General features: G+C 42.8%; 1 pseudogene; it reads left to right on the forward strand.

Annotated features, from left to right (window-relative positions):
- The first annotated feature begins 831 nt into the window (after positions 1–831).
- Positions 832–15,492, forward strand: LOC124031862 (annotated as a pseudogene).
- The last annotated feature ends 558 nt before the right edge of the window (positions 15,493–16,050 follow it).

The raw sequence follows: 16,050 nt of genomic DNA on the forward strand, positions 1-16,050 counted from the left end.
GATTGATAGCAGGAAATGGCTTCTTGGTAGCTACTGTAGTTATGATGTTGGGAGATTGGGAACCTATCTAGGCTAGCTGAAGCGAACATCATAATATTGCTAAGTGCCTAGTAATATTACAGAGGAAAAAATTGAAGAAAAACATCTGAGATGGCAGAATTTGTCCCAAATGCACTGCAGTGTTTTAAATGCCAAAGAATAGGACATGTAGCTGCTCAGCGTAAAGGAAAGAAAAGATGTGTGGAGGGGCTCATGATTACGGTGAATGTGGAAGCAATGTGAAGGTTAAGTGCTGTAATTCTGGGGGAGAACAGAGTGCAGCATTTGGTGGATGCCAGGTACAGGGAGAGTCTAGAGAGGCTCAGAGATATAGGATCAGTCATGGTGTATCGTATGCAGAGGCTGTAAAACAGATTGGTAGAACTACAGTGCGGACTGATGGAGATTACATGGATGCACCTGTAATAAGTGGACCTACAGTCGGGTCTGGTGCTTCTGATGGTCCTGGCAGGGTTTCAAGGCCTGTTCAGAAATATTGTGCTCATGAATGTGCGATGTCAAAAGACACTTTGATAATGAATAAAGTTGACTTCATTGCTTTTATTGGTAAGGTTATCAATTGACTCGGGTTGTGTAAAGCAGCAGGGTGTGGTGGAAGTTAGTGATTTATTTGGTTTAGAATTGTATTTTCATGGTAGTACAGAATTGGGCAGATCATGATTGATCATACATTCCAGCACAGTAAGTGGCGGCATGCATTTAAACTATTGTTTGCCGACCGCCATGATATCATAGAAGAAGAATTCGGAGCAAGCCACTCCCTCCTCTCTCTTTTTGTACATTGGGGGCTGTACAGTTGTTTATTAATCAAATTTGTTCAAAGAGCGGCATCATATAAGTAGAGAGGGCTATCTGACGTTTAATCTACAATTAAACGTCACAGGTTTGATCAATCGTTTTGACTCAAGTAATGAAAGATACACATATTTTTCCTAAACACTTGTTTTCAACTAAAAATAAGTCATGGATATATGCAATGCGAGAAGGCGAAAGATAAGAACCCCAAGAAGTATGCGGGCTTTCAAAAGGCTGGTTGGAGCACAGAACACCACAATGAAGACGAAACGGGAGGTGAAACAAGAGGTGGTCAAAGTCTTGAGGGCGCTGGTGGTAGGGAACAACAATGAAGACATCGATGTCCCTATGGAGGAGGACTGTTTCTCTATGAACTTTTCCAAGAACGAGAACCTGGAGCATGCTATAGTAATGGCACCACGATACAATCTGTTGCGGGAGGTGGGAAGGGGCAGCTATGGGGTAGTGTTCGAGGCAATTGCTCTGAGGACTGGGGCAAGGGTAGCGGTTAAAAAACTGCAGTGCAACGCTCCCGAAAATGTGGAACTCGCTCTGGCCGAATTCTGGGCCTTGGCAAGCCTGGAGACGAAACACGAGAATGTGGTGCAGCTTGAGGAATGTGTGCTACAAAGGAATGGCATGGCCCAGAAAATGAGCCATGGAAATAAAAGGTCCAAACAATACCTGCGGTTGGTGGAGACTTCACTAAAAGGTAACTAACGTTAGCTAGTTCATGTTTACGTTGACGAAATCCACTGCCTGTTTGGTTGTCTTGTAACCCTTTTAATGACAGTAACTCGATTGAATTGATAAGATAGCTTGCTAGTTAGATCTTTGATCAATACAGAGCAGGCCAATCAAAACAATGGTTTCATTAGCAAGCTAGCTGCTAGCTCAGTGTTTTACCCATTGTTTGCAAAAAAGTAGGCTAATTTTGCAAAAGTGTTGATCAGCAAAAACGAGGTGGATAAGGGAAATAAACCAAAAGTGTTGAAAACATTGTGTAACACGTTACCTATTGTTTCTATTAGGATACTTGTTAGATGGGAGGGCAGTAAGTAAACATCTAGAATAGATTATCCATCATTATTGATTTCGTAATAAATTGTACGTTGCTCAGTGTCATACATTTGTTTTTAGTAAAAAAAAGATTGTCCCACCTATAGGTTCACGCTGCCATACTGATGTATAGGCAGTTTGCTATTTCCAGCACTTGAGAGAACACAGTGTTCTAGTTGGCCATCAGTTAAACTTCTCCTGGTTGCAAATTTGCATACATTTTTTAATTAAGCAATCAATATTTCATGCAATTTATGATATTAACCTATGCTATTTCCTAATTTCTTATTATTAAATGCACTCCACTTAATTGTATTTTTTCCTAATCAAGTTTATCTAACATAAATGTAAAATGTATATTAAATAGGAGTATACATTTTTATATTTATAATTTGAGAAAAATATACTTCTGAATCTTGTTTTTAATCTCTAGGCTTAAAGTTTAGAGCTTTTAGCCCCTGTACTGCCTTTGCTGCCCTTTTTATAGTTGTCAATGGGCAATTCCACGGTAACTAAATTAGGCTGACTTTTTTTTTACTTCAAAATGTTGCAAAACAAAAACCATTGTTTTCAAAGTTCATCAATCTATACAACTCTCTAGACAAGGACACATTTGAACTATTTCCACTGAACATTTTACAAAAACACATTTACTGAAAGAACTGTGCTAAGTTTGGTAACAGAATTGAGTTTTTATCACTTAATTATTAAAACAAACATGATATCGGTAAAAATACTGTAACTAATTGGTAGGTAGGTCTAACTTCTGTGAAATTTCATGATCCTCCTCATGAGGGAGAGAAATGAGAAAATATCTTAAAAATTACAAAGCACAAGGCAATGTTTTCTGAACGTACAGAAGGCAAATCATTTATCAAAACTAAATATGTGTAGGTAATAGTTGGCAGTTGGCAGGGTTCTTTACATCAACATTATTGTGTGTTATTTATATTACCTTAAGTCTTTTTCTGGTAGATGTTATCTAAGACCCCTTTTCTATCTGTTTGACCAGAAATCAGACACTTTGCGTATTCCGAATTTTTAGGATGGAAAAAGGTTGAAAAATGTATATATGCCTTAATTAATTAAATAAATAAATAAAAAATATGTGACTATTAGCTTTTATTTTACATGCTCCTATAAACTTCACATGTTGGTGCTCATGGGTTCTTTTACATGGAAATGCCCTTATGTAAGTGTCACCATTCGGGCCATTACACATGTCAACAAATTAAATATTAATCTAGACTTCTTTTTAGCCAATAGCCATCATTTTAAAGACAGAAAGAGCTTCTCTGGGCTAAATAGTGTAAAAGTCAATAGAAATGTTTTGGCATTTAAAAAAAACATTATCATCAATATTGGTCAGGTTAACCCACTTTCTGCACAGATTTGAGAGGATAGTGTTCTGAAGTCTAATGAACATAGGATGATCATCATATTTATGAAAGTTTGTTGGTCAATATGTGCTCAGGTAACACACTTCAGCACTGTCTTATATGTAGGCTAGGCTACATGGATACGGCACTGTAGTGAGATGGCATTGCAGACAACAAAAGCTGCATTGTGTTGCTCAGGGCTTGTCCGGCAGGAAAATATCAACTTGATCCCATCTTGGAACAAGTTTCTGTCTGAGTTGATAAAGTAAGCTAGTTGTTGTATTGTATCTTGCACAATTAGGTTACTCCCTGCATTTTATAAACTAAAATACTACATTTTGAAACAAGTTTTATTTAAATTTCCCCATAGGTTTTCAGAACTCAGAAGCTGCATGAGCAAAAATGTTGCCTATTCGGACCTTACCAATATCAGCAAGTCAATTAATGTGTTAGCCAATACCAAAACAATGGTTGACATTGTGGTTTAAAACAATTCATGAGACAGGTAGTTGTGCCTATTGTTTTTTTCTCCAACTTATCTCTTCCCTTGTCCCACTGGGAGTGTGACATTGTTGAATGCAGTGCAGGTGGGAAAAACAAATAGGATAAAGGGGGTTATTGGGATACTGTTTACATACCCATTTAAATCCCAGGTGCAACCCCATTATGTTGCTGACACTAGAGGGACTTAGCCTCAACTGTCTGAAGGGATTTGTAGTCCTATAGCTTATATTAGTTCAACTCACCCTCCTGGGCTCTCAAATATGCTGACTAAGCCTGAACATTGTAGGGCACAGACAGATTACCTGTGTTTGCATTGAGTTGTAGTCTTTGGACACAGTCCCAGATACCCTAGCCAAGATCAGTGCATTGCTGATTGCACTGTTGCACACAGCCCTATCTTAATGTGTGTAGATAGTGCCCGACAGTTTATTTAGGCCTAAGCAACAAGTCCCATTTGTTTTAATAGAGATCGTTGCACATGATGTGGAAGGGGGCGGGGCGTAGTTAATGTTTTCAAAGTGGAAAGCCGCTCACGACGATGGCAGCCTACTCCTGCTAAACCCGCTTTGATGTTTAAAACCGACCTAACCTGATTTAACTTCTAACGAGCCAGCATAAAAAGACTGACCTATGACTGAGCATCGGAAGCATCCGTTTCGTACCATATGTTAACTTGAGCACTCTGTCATTTCCCTCAGATCTGGATCAAATTAGCGAGACATTGTTTGTTTTGGTTCAAGCATTTCTCTCCTCCACTGTTGCATGAACATGTTGGACGCGTTGCAAGTTGGGGATAATGCTAAAAGTACATTTATTATTTGCCGCCCATTGAGAATGTTCGTCTGCTGGTTGATGGGGACCAGAATGAAACCATAGACCATTACATGCTGACTGGGGTCGTGCCATCGCACACATGTTGAGCTTGTCCATCCACACCAGATGTGATCAGGACACGCAGGTTGAAATATCAAAACAAACTCTGAACCAACTATATTAATTTGGGGACAGGTCGAAATGCCTGAAACATTCATGGCAATTTAGCTTGCTGTTGCTTGCTAATTTGTCCTGGGATATAAACATTAGGTTGTTATTTTACCTGAAATGCACGAGGTCATCTACTCTGACAATTAATCCACAGATAAAAGGGTAAACCTTGTTAGTTTCTAGTAATTTCTCATCCTTCATGCTTCTTTTTCGGACTTTATATGTAGGTTGGCAACCAACTTTAAGGTGCATTACCACCACCAACTGCACTGGAATGTGGACCTCAGTTCATCTTTCAATCACCCACGTGGGTATATGATCCTAAAAACCAATGAGGCGGCGGGACTTGCAGCGCATCAAAAATAGAACCAAGTTCTATTTTAGCGACTGGCTACGCATACGCACGTTAACGTGCGTGAGCAGTTTGGGTGAAATGATTGAATAACATGTATGTGTACATTTATTTTTCAGCGCTCGCATGCTAACTCAAGTGGTCTGGTCAGCATGTTAGAGTCCCATTCATTAGCCTACATGAATTGTTGTTTTTCCAAGTTTTTGTCATGGCACACTTGAAATCCCATATTGTCACAAATGTTGTCACAAATATTGTCACAAATGTTAGTGATTAAAATAACCATGGTGCTTGCCACCAGATTGGCTTTGTGTTCCCTTCAGTCTTTGTTGTATGCTCAAAACGCTGAGTCGCACACTGTTCTTTTTACTTCATCCAAGAGTCATCTCAAGGCATAGGGGAGTGAGCGGGTGTAAGCGGGTATCCGAGGCCTCCACAATATTGCTGAGCTACAATAAATTAAGCCTAGTGTATGAGGCCTCTCACTGTCAAGTGTGTGTGTGTTTTTGCTCCCCTTTAATGCCGTTTTGTCTTTCCCCAGGTGAGCGGATTCTGGGCTACCCAGAGGAGCCATGCTATCTGTGGTTCGTTATGGAGTTCTGCGAGGGCGGGGACCTTAACCAGTACATCCTGTCACGGCGGCCTGACCCGCGCACCAACAAGAGCTTCATGCGTCAGCTGACCAGCGCCGTGGCCTTCCTACACAAGAACAACATTGTGCACCGCGACCTCAAGCCCGACAACATCCTCATCTCCCAGAAGTCAGGCTATCCTGTACTCAAAGTGGCAGACTTCGGCCTCAGCAAGGTCTGCGCTGGCTTTGGCGCCGGTGGCAACGATGGCGAAGAGCAACCCACAACTGGTGGCGGGGACGGCAGCAACAACAAGAACGTGAACAAGTTCTGGCTGTCGTCGACTTGCGGCTCAGACTTTTTCATGGCGCCCGAGGTGTGGGAGGGCCATTACACGGCCAAGGCGGACATCTTCGCCCTGGGCATTATCATCTGGGCCATGCTGGAGCGGATCACCTTCATTGACAGAGTCGAAGCGCGAGCTGCTGGGCACCTATGTGCGGCAGGGCAGCGAGATCGTGCCAGTGGGTGAGGCGCTGCTGGGGAACCCCAAGATGGTCCTGCACATCCCGCAGAAGACACGCAGCACCATGTCGGAGGGGGTGAAGAAGCTGCTGCAGGACATGCTGGCGGTCAACCCCCAGGACCGGCCCGACGCCTTCCAGCTGGAGGAGCGGGTGGACCAAGTCACGCGTGCCGCGTGACTCCACTCCCATTCCCCCTTTCCTACCCCTGGTCTGTCAGAGAAGGGACTGCTCTTTTACCAGGTAGGTTATCTTCCTTCTCACATAGACACACACATACATTTCACCTGCTCACTCACTCATATAGCTTCACTGAAGAGTTGACCCTTATTAAATGTGACCTAATAGCAGTTGCTCCTATTTCACTGTCAATTGATCCTATATCAGTCGGCTTTTTAGCAGCCCTGTCAGTGCCCTCCTGATTTGTTAGTATGTCACTCATTTATTTGGTCTGCCTCCATTTAACTTTCAAGAATCACATTCCTTTGCATTCCTAGGGGTCAGTTCTTTTTTATTTATTTTATTTTTATTTAACTTTTATTTAACTAGGCAAGTCAGTTAAGAACAAATTTACAATGACGGCCAAACCCTAACGACGCTGGGCCAATTCTGCGCCGCCCTATGGGACTCCCAATCACGGCCCTTTGTGATACAGCCTGGAATCTAACCAGGGTCTGTAGTGATGCCTCTAGCACTGAGATGCAGTGCCTTAGACCGCTGCACCACTCGGGAGCCTTGTATTAATACCCATGTGAATCAGTGAAAGCTATTCTCTTCACTGCCACATTGACTTTAATCTGAGATTAACTGTTCTTGATTTAGCAGAGGCTTTGGCCTCCCCTCTCTGTTCAGTCGCACTCAGTGCCGCAACACAAGAGAACTGGTTTGCTGGTAATGCCTTGACGCACTGACTGCTATTTCAAATACAAACATGCTGGTCCTGAGTCCAGACGAGCAATTCTGCATGCCAGAGATCCCTCGCTCAGTCTCTTACGACTGCTTATTCATCTGACTGCTCCTCCCACCCCTCGTTTTATTTGTTCTATTTCTTCTTTCTCTCTGGCTTTAATCAAAACCATGCTACCTGCCCTGAGGGGCAAAGTGTACCCTGTACGGTTGCCAGTGCCATTCCAAACTGCATCGCTCCCTCCCTCTCTCTGGCCCATTTTCCGTTCTTTCATAACGCTCTCCTGCTCTGACAGATCATCCCCTCAGGGGCCTTTAGTTTAACACTATGTTTGCCTGTAGATGAGCAGATCGGCCCAGCTCGTCCGCTTTCCAAAGCCAAACCTGGCCCAGCCCTCCACTTCCTGCTGCTCCTCCTCTGCGTGAGTATGGGAGATGGTATCAGTGCTCTGTAAACAAGCCCTATTCTTCTTGGGCTGAGTTGAGTAACAGATGCCCTTTGCTTACCTCTCAGGTACACTCACATCACATTTGATCATGACTTATTGGATTTTTTTGGCAGGCTGCTTAATTCCAGTTGTCTTAGCCATTTGGACTTTCAGGGCGTCTAAGGACATTGTGCCATCTTTGTCTTTGGGCCGTGGATGTCCTCACCTTGTTTTTCGGAGAGACTAAGTAGACTACTCCCAGTGCCTCTGTGGTTGGCTGTAAGACACCCGTTTCTTTTGAATACTCGATCTGCACGCACTCAAAGTATTTGAAAGAAAACCAGTACTTTGAACCCAGGTTTCGGCACACTCATTGCCAGGGTGAAATGCTGCATGGAACAAAAAGTGTAAATCATAGTCCACAGACGCTGAGACACAATAGTCCGGGTTCCCATTGTGACATAGCTACAAGGCTCTGAGACCACCATCCGTGGTGGATAATAATCCCGAACACGGACCTCCCCACAGTTCTCAACTGCAAACCAATCGTCCAATATTCTACAACACTGCTGTTGTGCTAGGCGTACACATTTTTGATCTGATAAACCCTTAAAGAGTAACTGTCAGACACTGGGTGAGCCACAGGCTCCATTCTTCATGAGCTGATTTAATTAAGTCTGTGCGGGACTGATTTTGTTCGTCCCACAAGAGCTAGTCCTGAAAATGTTATTTTAGGCGTATGTGACGCAGCTTGCTTGGCAGCCCCTGTCCCAGGAATTTAACGCCATATAGGCAAGATCAAAAATACCAGAGATTCTCACATGGGACATCTTATTTTTGGCTATCAGTAGTGCCCATTATTGGGCTATTTCAGCCAACAGGCTAGACATATAGTTTGGAAGAGAGCAGAGTTGGGGCGAAATAGAATAGGTGAACAGACACTTGACTTGAGCTATGTTTTGCATACGTTTAGGAGTGGGAGTAAAATAATTTTTATTAATATTTAGTCGATGTTGGAGCCTATCATATCCAATTTTTTTGCCACATGCTTCGTAAACAACCGGTGTAGATTAACAGTGAAATGTTTACTTACTGGTCCTTCCCAACAATGCTGAGATAAACATTGAAATATAATAGAAAGATAATAACATAAGGATTAAATGCACAATGAGTAAAGATAGATATGTACACGGTCCCTTAAAGTATTCATGCCCCTTGACTTATTCCAAATGTTGTTACAGACTAAATTCAAAATGGGTTAAATATATTTTAAGTCGCCCATCTATACACAATAACCCATAATGACAAAGTGAAAACATGTTTTTAGAATTCTCTGCAAATTGATTGAAATACTTTGTAGAAGCATCTTTGGCGGCTTTGAGTTGTCTTTGGTACGTCTCTATCTGCTTTGCACATATGGATCTGGGGATTTTCTTCCTTGCAGATTTTCTCAAGCTCTTAAGTTAGATGGGGAGCGGCAGTGAACAGCAATCTTCAAGTCTTTCCACATATTTTCAATGTGATTCATGTCTGGGCCACTCAAGGACTTTCACATTCTTGTTCTGAAGCTATTACGGTGTTGTTTTGTCTGTGTGCTTCGGGTCATTGTCCTGTATGAACGAGGTTCTCCTCTGGTTTTCTCCAGACATAGCACTTTGCATTCAGGCTAAAGAGTTAACATTTTCTCATGAGACCATAGAATATTTTGCCTGTCTTTTCATGTGCCTTTTTGCAAACTCCAAGCGTGCTATCATTAGCCTTTTTCTCAGGAGTGGCATCTGTTGGGCCATTCTCCCATAAATCCCAGATTGGTGAAGTGCTTTAGAAACTGTTGTCCTTCTGGCAGGTTCTCCCATCTCAGCCAAGGAATGTATTCAACTGAAATGTGTCTTCCGCATTTAACACAACCTCTCTGATTCAGAGAGGTGCAGGGGCTGCCTTAATCGACATCCACGTCTTCGGCACAGTGGGTTAACTGCCTTGCTCAGGGGCAGAATGACAGATTTCTAGCTCGTCAGCTCTGGGATTCGATCCAGCAACCTTCCGGTTACTGGCCCAACGCTCTAACCACTAGGCTACGTAGGTGGACTCCAATGAAGCTGTAGTGACATCATCAGGGATTATCAAAGGAAATTTGATGCACCTGAGCTCAAGTGTCATAGCAAAGTGTTATGAATACTTATGTCAATTAGATATTTAATTTTAATAAATTAGCAAACATTTCTGGAAACATGTTTTCACTTTGCCATTATGGGTTATTGTGCGCAGATGGGTGAGAAATCCATTTAGAATTCAGGCTTTAACACAACAAAATCTGGAATAAATTAAGGGGTATGAATACTTTCTGAAGGCTCTGTATGGGTAGGAGTAATGTGACTAGGCAACAGGATAGATGATGAGCAGTAGCAGCAGCGTATGTGATGAGTCAGAAGAGTTAGTACAAAGCAGGATCAATGCAGCTAGTCAGCAAGAATTAGCCTTTATGAATAGTGCGACAGAGGTGCTTTTAATACAATAGAAACAACAGAAAGACAACCTTTTAGAAAATATGCTGGACTTAAAAAGTTGTCTGTCTGACCACCTTCTCCCGCCCGCAGCATGAAAAATGCTGATCGCGCCGCAATGATCTCTGTCGGGGCCCACGGGAATGCAAGCGCTCTGCTTGGTTGCATGGGATAGAACTGAGACTTCACGCAGCAGACAGCTCAGAGGAATGGGGCAATCTTGTCAAGAATCTCGTCAAAAACGTGTCAACTCAAAACCTCTGTGGATTAAGACAGTAGCCTCACGCTACGTTAGCTCACATTTTAATGGAATTGGTTGAATGTGTTAGATTGTGCTCAATCTCGAAGGATCCTTCTAATAACCCGAATCTCTTGTAGATGAGAGTGAGGACTGGACAGTTTAGATATCTGAAGTTCCAATCTGACGCTCTGAACTTGAACCCAGATGGTCAGAGTTTTTGGGGCACTCCGACCAATCCCAATGCTTTAGACTGCCGTTCACCTTTTTTCCCCCTCGCCACTCCCCTCCCAGCTGCCCAGTGTGCCATGAGTGACAGTGAGTTAACTGTGAAGTAGGGCCGGGCGCAAGAATCCAGGTTTTGTAGAAATGTTTGTTCTCGTGTCTTTTTGGTCTCATCGGCTTCACTCCTGCTGTTACTGTTCACCTTCTCATGTCCACACATACAGCAAACCCCGGCCACTCACCACATCAAAGATGAGCGATCACGTCTTCCTGACTGATTTGGCCCAACAGAATCATATGGACACGGAAAAAAGATTGACTTTATTTTACTGTAATAGAGAAGTTACCCTTTCTATTGCTCCTCTTTTTATGTTTCAACTCCTCAAACTGCACCCAGAGCCGACTACTAAAACAGGAGTATCAATGAATATTGATTGTTGTGCGGTACCACTTACTGTTAGAAGCATTTTAGCCAAAGACAGATTTACTAGCTGTTCTGGTTAAATTTGTAACAAAAAGGGCATTTTCATAGACTGACTTGAATGCAATATCAGTGAATATGGCAAAAAAGCTGGTAAAACTATTTTGATAAAATAATTCAATTATTGGTGGGTATTCTGGTTGTGGAATGCTTATATTTAGCCTCGGTATAACTTCACAAGCCCTGAATTCATTAGATTTTTGCTGACTGTTTGAAATGCAGTGTATTTGAAAGTTAATTGTACAACAAAGCTTACTTAGAGAACATTAAAAAAAAAATCTCTCTCTCTCACATGTGTGTATCTATATATATATATATATTTATCTCCACCTATAAATTTGAAAAGAATCCAGATGATTTTTAGGCCATATCGCCCAGCTGCGTAGTGTTGCGTGCCTCTCGACCGGTGTGGAGTGGCCTCATTTTAGCTGTTATGCCTGTTATGTAACCCACCCCTGGTACCCTGTCTGATGGGAGAATCCATCATCTGTCACACGGGGGGGATTAGATCTTGAGAACACAGAGCGGGTGGAGGGGGTGAATATGGTAGGTTGAGGGGGTTATCGGGGGCTTACAGTGAGGTGGTGGGGTTTTAAACCCGTGTTAAATACAAATCCTTTCAGTGTTCAAGGATCAGGCTGAACTGAAAGTGACATCTTCTCTGTCCAGTACCACAACCACTGCCGTGGGCATCCTCCATCGCTGTTGTTGTTGTCCAACGTCTCTCTCACACACACACACACACACACACACACACACACACACACACACACACACACACACACACACACACACACACACACACACACACACACACACACACACACACACTTGCGCACTCTCAGAGCGGCCTATGGTTACTGTTAGCTCCTTCTATGCAAGGGTTTACTGAGGCTCACGTTTGGAACATTTTGTCCTCTGCCTGTCAGCCTGTGTATCTGTGTGCCTCTACCCAGATAAACCAGGCCAATGCGCTTTAGCTTTTCCCCCGCCTTTACTTAAACTGAGGTTCTGTTTTTATTTTGAGCATCTGAGTTTTGTTGGCCATCTTTTTTTAATTGAGATTTCGAGTGCCCTGCACATGAGTAACATAAAACAGGGAATATTGACTGTGGTGCCTTACGCAAGTCTTTCTATGTACAGCGTATAGGTTCCAAACTGGGTCTAGTTCAACCCTATCCTAGGGCACACGGTACACTTTAGGTGAGCAGAAGAACGCATGTTCAAACTTAGAAGTCGCTTTCTCTCTCTCTCCATCTACTATCAGTCTATATGGAAATGGTGTCGTTTAGACAGTGATTTGGCTGTATGGTACAGCATGTACTCAATGTGTTCTGTGGGTGTGTCTCACCGTATGTATAGAGGTTTGTTGTCATGGAAACCGGTTAGGGGGGGGGGTGACTGAAGTCAATGAAAGCTAAACACAATATTTGAGTTGATTGAGAAATGCCAACAGGGTGTCTTTTTATATATGATTTTGGGGGAGTGGTGGGCGGGTGTCCAAGAACGAGAGCGTTTTTGCTTAGTTATGTAACCGGGGTGTTTTGAACTTTGTTTTGCTGTATGCACCCCTCGGTCTCGTTTCACCCTGCCTTCCACTGCCTGGGTTACTGACTGGCAGTGCTGGGGTTCTGCATTGGCATGTACAGTTGTGAGTCGACCGTATCTGTGCTGTGTTTTGGTTTCAATCACTTTCTTTTGTCAGGCACACTCTAGAGTAGGCTATACAGTGCGTCTTTGAGCATTGTTCTGCTGAGCCCCAGTTTTGGTCTTCTGGCTGGAGCCTTTTTAAACTCTCATTTATTGATAAGACGTGTGTGATCAGCTGGTGTTGTTGCAAAAAAAGTACTTAGGATCTTGCTCTCAGGGATATTTTTTGTGATGAACTCAGATTTTTTTAGATAAGTCTCACTGCTGCTATAGCTTCACTGAGTGTCTCACGTTTGCCAACCCTGACCGAAACCATAGATCACCACTATCCCACAAATACTCAACCCCCGTTGATATCTAATCACTTCAAGATGGGTGAATTACCTGAGGCTGGAACGGTGAATTCCTCCCAAACCTGAAAACAAACAGGCAGGCACAGCCAACCTCTGTGTGAGCTTGGGCATTGCGTAAGTTGTGTTGCATAAGTTTGTCAGTTTCTCTCTTTTGCTTTCTTTTCCCTAAGCGCTTTTAATGGTTTTCGCTGGTGCTGTTGTGGTCGTACAAAGAATGTTATATATAACTGGTTTCGAGTTTGGGTGAGGACCAGACTCCTCTGCTAGTTTTAATTGCTTGCACTCACTCACTGTTACAGAACTTGCCTGGCAGTGGTGGGCGGACTGAGGCTTTTCAGTCCTTTTTAAAACGCAGGAGCAGAAATGATTATAGTTAGTTGAGTATAAGAGGGTGGCACATTGGAGATCTAAAGAGGAGCTTAAAGACCCAGTGCAGTCAAAAACGTGATTTCCCTGTGTTTTATATATAAATGCAACATTTAAACTGTTGGTTGCATGAGCTGAAATGATCCCTGAAATATTCCAAAAACACAAAAAGCTTATTTCTCTCCAATTTTGTGCAAAAATGTGTTTATAATATAATATAATATATCCAATTTTGACTTACAGTCATGTGTGCAAAATGTGTTTACATCCCTGTTAAGGTGCATTTCTCCTTTGCCAAGAAAATCTATCCACCTGACAAGTGAGGCATATCAAGAAGCTGATTAAACGGCATGATCATTACACATTTTTGGCCTTCCATGGTGACAGCACCATGCGGTAAATGAGTTAATAGATCATAAATAGAGTTCCAAACCTCTTTGCCAACAGCAAATGTTCAGTTTTCCCCGCCCACAGCTCAAACCATTGACAGTCCTAACAAAAGTCTTGCTAAATTACTCTGCATGCTAGTGGCATGGGTGAAAGATGTGTTTCAGCAGACTTTAAATGGCCCTCTGCTCAGAATAGGTGTCTCCCACCTCCCACGAGTCTTGACAGGATCTTTAGCTGGGTTGTGTTCATTAGGCACTAACAGACCAACGGGAAGGGACTACATGGACTCTTCCAATAAGAACCGCTCATTTCCATTTTTCCGTTGCAAAATATTTGAAAGCGTTGTCTTTTGCTTGTGACCCTGGCACAGTCTTCCTCCTCAACAAGCCTGCACATGAATGGGAGGTGAAGTCGGCTACCACCATCGATCGATCCCCCCCTGGGCTTAAGAGCAATCCATAATGGTTGGCTTTTAGCCTGACAGTGTCAGCTGCTGCAGGGCCCTTACAGCAGCTGAGAGTGCTGCAAGCAGTTAGTGAAGGAAAGGGGCCCTTTTGCTCATGGAACACACACAAGTGCTGCAGTGGTTGCTGCATAAGGGGAAGATTCATGGGGTTGTGCAGACTTTTTACAGCCTCAGTGGAGACCACTGTAAAAAGCTATTTTTTAAACTTGTAAAAGTCATCAATATATCAATAGAATTATCAGTGTCATTTTTAAAAAATGACATTCGAGCAGTTTGGCTTTTTCATGTCAAGTGGGTTATTTTTATGCATCAGTCCAGCTGGCCCACTTGTGCGCATACCATGTGGTATGAGTTATGCAACCTATCCATGGCACGTACTTCACTACTTAATAGTGTGCATCATTGAGATTAAAGCAAAAACTAAAGGATCTGGGTTACGTCATCAACAGTTTCAGTGTTTGTTTGTTTTTTGGAGTGGTTGTCATGGTATTTATACCATGACACTATCGGAAATCTCGGACTTGTCAACCAATCAGGGTCTAAAATCCCACCAATCTCACACATCTGAATGGCCTTGCATAATTGAATATTTCTATAGGCTATACATTTTGTATGCACAGATCAGTGAATGCACTGGAGTTCCACAGTACACTATTAGCACTGCCTAAAGAATTATGATAACCTGTGGGCCTGTATTTCATATTGACGAACATTCAATCATCTGGTTCTCTCTCTCTTTCTCCACAGATTGGTATACAAACTGAAGGTGGGATTCCACATCTGTACAGAGGTGTAAAAGGGACTCTGAACTGTGAAACCTCTACAATTGCTCCCAAATGTGAAAGAATGGAGGGTTTGCGGTCAGCGCTTCTAAAATCAGGACACCTTTATCGGGAAAGCTATGCAATAAGTCAAGTGAGAAGTCAGGTCCTCTCCCCTTCCCCCACCGCACCTTTTATTTTTTTAAAGCCCAAAGACATTCACCAATGGACGACGGTCAAGTATGCCAGAACACAGTGTTCCTTGGCACACCTGGTTTGGAATGGGGGCGGCAATAGCCTTGAGGTTGGAGAAGCAGGCCAGCATCTGGAGGGTTGCCGGTTCGAATCCCACTGCTGAAGAGGGCAAAAAATATGGCGGGAGTGAGCCAGCAGGTGCCACCTACCTCTCCAACCTAGTGTGTGGATGTGTGTGTATCTGGGGGTTAGATAAAATGTCCATCCTGTAGGGACTAATAAAGTATATCTTAATGGCCACAAGGAGTAATAATGATTTGTTATTTGATGAGCTGGTCTTCAAAATACATTTTTCTCAATGTTGTTTTTTTATTTGAATTGGTCAGGACATATACTGTTTCTTCCTTCTCCGATGTTGACGTGTGTTGGATGGGGCCACATAGGCTAGTATGGATGGATCATCGTTCACGTATATACCGGAGATGATAACATGTTGCACTGTGTACCCTCTATACCAGAGTTTTTAAAAAGTATTCCTAAAACGACCGACGATAATGATGTAGAAGAAGGGACTTGTATACTGTGAATTGGAAATGTGAATTCAGTTCAATACAACTTTATTTATAGACAATTTATAAAGGTGGGTTATATTGGGTAGTTCAGTACACAGCGCCCCATGTCCCCTGTCCTCAATGTGGACACATTGCACTAGTATCAACCAAGCAGCATCATCAACACCCCTGTTCCCCTCCCTCTACACCCGTGTGCCTTATTAGACTTTCATCGAATGGAGGGGTAACCAATTTGATTCCTAAGTAGTTTGATGGTTTCTTTTTTTACATGCGGTATATCATTTTC

Source organism: Oncorhynchus gorbuscha, linkage group LG03, assembly GCF_021184085.1.
Source record: "Oncorhynchus gorbuscha isolate QuinsamMale2020 ecotype Even-year linkage group LG03, OgorEven_v1.0, whole genome shotgun sequence".
NCBI lineage: Eukaryota > Metazoa > Chordata > Actinopteri > Salmoniformes > Salmonidae > Oncorhynchus > Oncorhynchus gorbuscha.